Source organism: Labrus bergylta, chromosome 9, assembly GCF_963930695.1.
Source record: "Labrus bergylta chromosome 9, fLabBer1.1, whole genome shotgun sequence".
In the NCBI taxonomy this organism is placed as follows: domain Eukaryota; kingdom Metazoa; phylum Chordata; class Actinopteri; order Labriformes; family Labridae; genus Labrus; species Labrus bergylta.
The window spans coordinates 26313450-26322218 of record NC_089203.1 but is presented as its reverse complement, the minus strand read 5'-3'; positions in this window follow the sequence as shown (position 1 = coordinate 26322218).

The following is an 8769-nucleotide window of genomic DNA, read 5'->3' as shown; positions in this document are numbered from 1 at the left end:
GAGTGTGTATATATGTGTGTGTATGTGTGAGGGATAAGGAAGAGAGCATGTGTGTGTGTGTGTGTGTGTGTGTGTGTGTGTGTGTGTGTGTGTGTGTGTGTGTGTGTGTGTGTGTGTGTGTGTGTGTGCCATAGGTATTGACCTGGAATAGGGTTAGTGCTAATGAGCAGAGGGTGACAGAGAGATGTGAGGGGAAGCGCCGGGTTGCCAGGTCAGGACTAATTCACATTTAGAGGCCAGATTTTGAAAAGTCATGCCCTGGTTGTGCTGAATGGAAGCTACTCTCAGGGTTCGGTGTCTCAACAAAAGCTTGGCCAGCGATTTGAATGGTGGGAAAGTAAAATGTCTGCTGCAAGAATAGACACCCCAGCCAGAAGCAATTAGCCTTCTATACTGTAGCAACTGTGCAGCAACTTAGACTTTCAGCTATGCTAATGAATCTCTGAGATCAACAAAGGACCAAACATCAATTGCTAGGCCAACAAAGCTGTTTTGTTTATTACAGTTTGGGGGTTTAGCATTAACGCTTTATACCAAACATCATGTGAAATAGTGTTATTCTGGGAATTATATGGTGTGGTAACAATTAATAATTTCAGTAAAATACATGATCAATTATCAATCATAGCTCAAAACTTTGCTAAATTTGACTAGTTCAACGAAGCCAAAATGGTACTAAATGAAGAAGTAAATAATTTCCTCTTAGATGGGAAGGGGGGTCTCAGGTCTTCATTACATGATTGCACCTGTCACCTACTGGTTACATGTTGTAAACGTCTAAATAGCTAAATAAAAAGTAAGTTACCAACAATGGCACAAAAAGTCATCATTTTGGGGATCTTTCATATCTGTACCATTAATTGTGTAAATGTATTCAGTAGTTGTTTAGATATTTCACACTGTGGGGGGCTGGAAAGATGTGTTGGATAGCCTAGCCAGCATTACCGTCCCCAGGGAAACACTGACTAATCTCACCGGCTGAACTCAGCTCAGCATTCGGAGCCAAGACACAACAATCTTCCCCCACTGTGTTATTTCCTTTTTTAAAATTTTTTTTTTATCTTATTGCATCTTTAAAGAGAAACAAATTATATATGTTAGTCCGAGAGCTGCCACCTAGAAGCTGTGATCTCAATTTTAGACTCTGCTGTGCTGTGTTCATTGTGAAAACTGATATCCAGTAGGTCTTATGACTGCTGATTAACATCTGCTGCAAAAGTCAAATCAGGTCAGATCTGTTAAGCACTCCTAACAAAACACATTTAAATACTGGCAGAAGCAAGGCAGTATAAAAAAAGATCTCTAAAATTGAAATCAAGAGGGCAGAGTCTGTGCCAGTTTGTGTGTCTGTGTGTGTGTTTGTGTGCAAACAGTGCTTAACAGTATCCGTTTGTGATATCATGTGGCATTCTAGACTAAGCCCTCCTTGTCATTTTAATATTGCACACTCGGGCTCTTTGCGTCAGTGAAATTCTCAGAATGTCTTTGTTTTATCGTCTGTTCTCCATCTGTCCCCGGGCCCCGTTACACCAAGGAGTTTGAATCGGTCTGCAAAGGGTGTGTGTGTGTGTGTGTGTGTGTGTATGCAACAGAAACAGCAGCAGAGCATGATTCTGTCCTGAGATGAACTCTTGCAGCAGCCGTGTTGAGGTCTGCTCGCTGCTGACGGAGGGAAGAAACAGAGGGAGCCAGAGCAAATGGCAGGCGAGGGCAGAAAACAAAGAGACCTAAGCGACAGAGAGAAGGCAGACGTGACATAGAGAAGTCGAAGTGAAGCAGAGAAATACAAAAAAATGGTGGGAAATTCCCCCAATGACGGAACAAACAGCACATGTTTGAGTGACAAAAAAAGAGAGAGAACGAGCCACAAGGAGGGCAACAGGAAAGCAGCATTAAACACACAAAGAAAAGCAGGAAAATATGGAAGAAAGGGGTCAAAAGGAGGATGACAAAGCAAAGAAAACAGACAGGAGCAGGAAATGCAAAAGGGGGGAATGGCAAACAAGGAATACATAATCAAAGAGGATGGGCGTATTGAAATGGGGGGAGGGGAAGGAAATGGCAGATACCAGAAAGGAGAAATTAATCCAAATGGCGAGATGGACGGGGAAAGAAAAAAGACAACATCTAGAAGGAAAAACAAAGTCAGTAAACAGAGGAGAAAGAGCGTGACATGGGGAGAGACTGAGAGCAAGTAAGAAAGACAAGAGAGAAGAAAAATAAAAGGAAACAAAGCCAAGAAGAGAGACAGAGCCAGGTAGTATACAGTGAGTGATAGAGAGGGAAAAAAAAAACCTTTGCCAACTGTGAAATTTCCTTAACACCAGGGCGATAATAGTTTTGCATAATAAGCCGATTTCGCAGCTCAGTGCCAATAAAACACCCAGGCGGCGCTCACTGATGAACAAATGCTGTGTTTCAAGCAAAAATCTGCTTTTCATTGTTGTGTTTTTTCACTCATGATGGTCAGCTACAGAGAAGCCAGGAAGGGGATGTCAAGTAGATTAGCCAAACAGAATCAAACGACCCAACGGGCTGTTTAAAATGCTTCAGAGAAAGTGGCTTTGATAAATGCCTGTAGGAGGTTCAGACATTACCTGTGAAACAGATATCACTATGTTGTGAAAGAACTTCTTCTCTCTGAGTAAAACTTTTCCTGTTGAGTTGCTTTGGATTCTTACACTTATTTAAAAAAATATATATTTAGAGAAGGAATTAGACCTGTATGTCAATAAGTGTGGATCAAGTTATATGCCGATGATACGTTCATGAATCACTGAGAATGCTGTAAAAAACAATTTAAAGCTGGCGATAGTATATGCATGTGCCTATAAAATACGTCCTGGCTAAAAATGTTGTTGACAAATGACTTCGTAATGCCTCTCTAAAAAAAGAGTGACGTTAAACTCCCTCTTAGTTTGTTGTTTTCAGCTCTGTGTTCACACAGACGGGATGACTCTTTCTTCAGCTTGTTTATGCTTCACTCAGACGCTCCAACATGTTTCATGCACGTCTTTTTGTCATCGTGTGAACCCCTCCCTCTCTAACCATTTGGAGATCAGTCCTACAAACTGCTGCACTCGGTCAGAACAGTGAGGGAGGGATGGGGGAGGATGGGAAGCGGTGCAGTTTGTTTTGGTCTGAGAGGCTGATGCTGAAGTTTAATTATTTGTTGTTTGAAAGGATTCCCATAAGTTGCTACCAGGGCGGCAACTAGTCTTCCTTGGGATCCGATAACAATACATTTAAAATAAAGAGGTAACAGATACTTAATTCATCACACAGTGTGTCTTACCCACAACATCTACTGGACATAGAATAGAATAGAATTACTTTATTGGTCCCAAAAATTGTGGTGTTACAGCAGCATCTTATCAGAGCAAATAAAACAATATAAGAATAGTTACATAGTAAATAGGACATGAAAGTCGCATATTATACCTTTCAAAAGTGAAAGTACCTACCTACAAATATATTGGAATTTATATCATGACCTTTAATCATGAGATATGGGGTTTGCAATTCAAGGGAAACATATTTTATATAATGTTGAAAAGATTGTGGCTATAAAACCCTTTCTAAATGACGTGCAGAAAACAACCATGATATAACTCTAGAGCAAACACAGATATGATATATGATGTTACTTATTTAAGCTAGGTTTAGGGTGAGCAAACTGATGCTAAAACGTTGCCGCTGCAAAGCTAGCATGAAGAGAGGGCGAGGCAGCCTCTCAGAATCATGAATCAGAATCAGATTTATCGCCTAGTACATTTACACATACATGGAATTTGTCTTGGTGTATTGAGTCAAAAAAACAGTTAACAAAGGAAATAAGGCAAAAACGGCAAGAACTTAAATAATAAAATATGAGAGCAGTTACCATATATAATATACAATTAAAAAATAAAAAAATATAAGAAACACCAAATGTACAAAATGTGCAATGGAGGATATGTGCAGTTGACAATGAAGCAAATCTTAGTGTTAAGAGCCCACACACCAGCCGCCAGACAATGATATTTTTTTTCTCCAAATATGGCTGACATCAAAACAACAACCTATCTCTAAAAACTAGGAAGTAAGCTGAATGTTTAAGGGGGACTGTTGTGCTGCTCACTTAGAGCCAGGGCTATGAAGACAACCTGTTACAGACAAAGAATGGACTACTAGCAGACCATGAGGAGAGCTGATGCTATGAATTTTGAAAGTTTATTGGATGAGTAAAGTCATGCACACTGAAACTGTAAATGTAATGGCGAAGATTTGAACATTGACAACTGCAATGAAAACAAAGTATTCAACTAAAAAAGCGGGGCACCATTGTTACAATCACCAAACCTACAGTCCACCTACATTTTTGTGGTTTATATTCATATTCACCTCTTAGTCCTTAAGAAACCAGATACACCACCCTGCAAGAATTGCGGAGTCACTGATTGGGATGTTATGAAAACAGCCATTTATGCATGACTGTATATGCATGTGGTTGAGGCATAATTTGTTCATTTCTTCCTCGACCCTTACCACCCCCACTCTGAGGAAGGCGGTGTGGGTGGAAGCAATCAGTCATCTACACCTCTGCAGAGCTGTCGGTCTTTACAGGCCCATTTGTCTCTGAGCTACGCCCACTTTTGAGTGATCCATTCAAACAATTTAATCAAATCCTCTTAAAATGTTACCTCGCCCACATTCTGTGTTTTATGCGAATGTATGTGACATTTAGGGGGCTAAATATACTCTACTGCTGTTTCACCATCACACAGCTCCTGCATTGTGTCGCCATTTCATTTGATTACTGATGACAGCTGTGCTAATCATCACTGCACACATTATATAAAATAGATGTCCCTCTGGTCAAAGTGACACTGTTTACTGTACACTTTGTAATGCCTTCAAAGTTTGTCGACTCTGTTACTTCCAGGCGTCATTGTAACTCACCTTCTCTTCCTTTGGAAATTGCTAGGATTAAGACGAACTGAAGACAAATCTGCTGTTAGTCACTTTGTCCTTGAGTGATAGAATACCAATCAGAATACTATTGGTCACATAATGACTTGTAATCTCCAAATAGAGTTTTCATTGTTTGCTTTTTATCTACATCTTTTTTTTTTACTTTTTTAAAATATATTATCATATTTACAGGTTGGCTGTTTAAGTCTGACGTCAAGCTCAGGATGGGAGTCTTAAATCCTGTCATGCAAATATTTCCTTCACCAACTGGCAATACATTGGCTAACAAAAATCTGGATGTATGTGAGCCATATTTCCAAGTAAAACAACATATTCAACAATAACCCATTAGCTACAGTGAGACTATGGATAATATTAGCATTTGGCCATTTTCTAGCTAATAACACCATTAGACAGTCGGTACTATTGTGCTATTTAATTTGCTAGTCCGACTTAAACTGTACTTTAAAATACATGTTAACATGTTAGTCTGATGGAAAATATACCGTCAAAAAAAGTCAAATTTCCTGTCGGACTAACTCCACGAGGTAATACAGTTGGGGATTCATTTACTTTTGCAGGTATATACCTCAAGTCGTCCTAAACTGGCCAAGTAAATCTGCACACGCTCAACAGTTCTGGCACCGGGCTTTGACCCTTATGTCGGCTTCATTCTTGAAGACCCTGAAGTTGGTGCTGAGTTGGTCCCTAGTCTTTGAGCGGAGGCTGCTTTTTCAGTCAAACAATCAACCAATCAATCAATAAATCTGTTTTTGTATAGTGCTAATTTATAACAATTGTTATCTCAAGACACTTTTCAAAAAGGGAGGTAAAAGACTTTACTCATTTTGTTACATGTCACAAGTTCTTTTTTTTTCTTCAAATTTTTGAATATAACTTCTGCTGCAATGCAACAGATAGAACGGTGCAGTTTTTTGTATTCATTACCGTGCATTTAGTACTTTTGATGGATCTAAGAGCTGTTTATGAAAAACAGGTTATGCTGTTTGACTTAATGTGTAGATAAAGTCTGGAACAAGAACAAGATAAAGGTATCAACATGGCAAAGAGAACATACTAAGTGTACAGAGCTGTAAAGTGTTACACTTTTTCACTGTACGACCAACAACCAGTTTGCCGCTTGCTAACATGTTGAACCATTAATTGGTATGTGGTGTAAAAGTGTAATAGTATGTAATGAATCGACTCTCCCCCACGGTGATTGTGTACTGGAACAAGGACAGTCGCCCTAATCAAACTATAACCATAGCGCGACTTAAATCTGCATATAAACGTACATATATTAGACGATAACACCTGAAAATTCCTAGTAAATGACAATTTTAGCTAGCTGACGATGTTAGCAAACATTAGCTAATTTGACTTTAATGCCAGTAACTCCTGGTTTATCGAAACAGAAACGTGAAATATGGCTCATTGTCCCTCCGGTTTTGCATTCCTTTCAAGTTGCTGATGAATTGTGACGCAATGATTTAATAGCCCCTTGTCTGATTTCCTGTTGTTTAATAGATCTGAACAGTGGAAAAACAGCAGTATGGCATTATAACAACTGAGGGTAACGGCCGCCTTTGTGAATTTGGTGAAGACACTGCCCACGATAGAGCTTTCTCCCTGTGAGTTTCCCGTGTTTATATTTAAACCTTTCCATTCCCAGCTGCTTTGTTCAGATTCCACTTTCTAACATATCTTCTCTGCTGGGTGCAGACCTTGTAACTCAAATAAGAGTGAATTAGAGGATTATATGCTCCACAGGCTGGGAAAATTCTCTCACCTCTTGGGCTTACAAAACCTTTTGGAGAACACAGAGAAGCTTCAAAACTGGATTGTCTTCAAGATGCCAACAAAGCTGTTTTTCTAAGTCCCTCGAAAGCTGACATTTTGGAGATACACGGTTTGCATGAGCAAGTCACTGTGAGGGGAAAGAAAGCATGGTGCTGTGAAACACTGAGCTCTCTGGTTTACAGGCAGCTGCTTTTGTCTCGCACCAGAATATCTCGGCCTGTGGAGCTACAGTCCGCCCATTGTGTGGAGCTCTGGTCCATTTATTGTCCTTGGCTTCATCCATTATGATTAATGATGCACAGTATGATGGTGCACTATAGCCAAAGCAACCACACTCAAAAGGCTGTGTTGTTGGTGTTTTGTCTCCTCTGTGAAAGACATTTTTGACTTACCTTTTTTACAATCAGTTGTTGCCCTTAGCCTACTCAGAGAAAGTGGAACACCTGTGTACATGTTGGGCCCACTTTGTCGAGCTTCAAAGAAGTTTTTTCCACAGAGAGTTCATGAAAGCTTTTCATTCACGCTCCTTGATGACAGACTGTGGATTATGTAAACAGGCCACAAAGAGGAACACAGTCTGTATAATCTCACATTCTCCAGCTTCGTTGGCTGTGAGTTGCTCCATTGTTGTTGAGCAGAGGCTGCCTTTTTTTTTTATACACATGTCCCTTCCTCTTTTTTTAATTCAAAAATCCAGCGTTCAACTTCTGCTGCAATGCAACAGATCGGCGGGGGAACAGTTTGAAAAAGAATCTTCCCTTTGTAAAATTTGCATTCATGACAGTGCATTCAGGCCTTTTGATGGATCTAAGAGCTGTTTGTGAAAACAGATGAGCAAAAGCAGGTCTGTTAAGCCATCTTTTAAAATGCCTGGTTCCTGAAGGGCTCATGAATACCTCTCTCCTCGCCGGCTGTGCTGCACTATACGCTGACACAAATTCAGACTAGAATGGCCTTATTGAACCTAAACACTTTGTATTTGAAATGTTGCCAACAGGGAGCATAAAATCCAGCAGGCTGTCTGTCAAAGCAGCATCTTAAACCCACTTTGTGATTATTCCTTGTTGGCATTGTGGGGGACTAAAGGTTTATAAAAGCTGTAAGTAAGATTTATACTGCCCCGTAGCACTAAGTGATCATAAAGTATCTGCAGGAGGGTGATGGGTTTTTACTTTATCAGTACCAATGACCTAATGGCTGCTTGAGGAAGCTCACAGATTTCTGACTTTCAAACACACTTTTTCACACAAATTATAGGCTGGGAGAACATCCTAGTTCATTCAATTAAGAAAATGTTTTATTAATTAGGTAGTTCACTGCTTCCTATCTGAGCAAATGTGAACGTTTCCTTCTTTTAAAGGTTACATCATCTCTTTTTTTGGTATGAATTGCTGCAAGGCACAACCTACACAACGTAAAAAGCTTACTGGTAACAAGTGTGGTGAGGAAAAGTCTCTCTTGGATGAATTAGCTACAGGAGACTACACTGATTAAACTGTGACTGACGCTAAATCGTGCAGAATCAAACAAAGACTTAGTAAATATAACTGTGCATGTATTTGAAACTACTCCTAAGTAAGTGGACTTCCAACTTCAACGTCAATTTCCATTCAAAATACTTTAATTGCAGGCAGTCATTTCCCCTGTTCTGAATAGTCAAGTAATTGCTAAAGGTCTGAAAAAGAATCACCTTTTCCTGCTCAGAGTTTGTTTCCCCACTGGCTACTCCCGTCAATCTAATTAGAAACATCGTATGACGAAGGGCTCCACATGGCTGCACTTGTGTCATTATAAAAATGGACAGATTTAAATAGCCCTTTGTACATTTTCTCCGTGAGTCTGACACTTGGCTGCCTCCTGACCAAATGACTGCTGGCATTGATCTGCAGAAGTTGACTCTATGCTCTGCCTGAAGCCAGTTTTTTTCCAGAACAGAAATTCACTAATTTGTAGCTAAAAAAGAAGTCCAATAAGATGTACTCTTTAATGTAGCAGTCGTGTTCTTATTGTGTA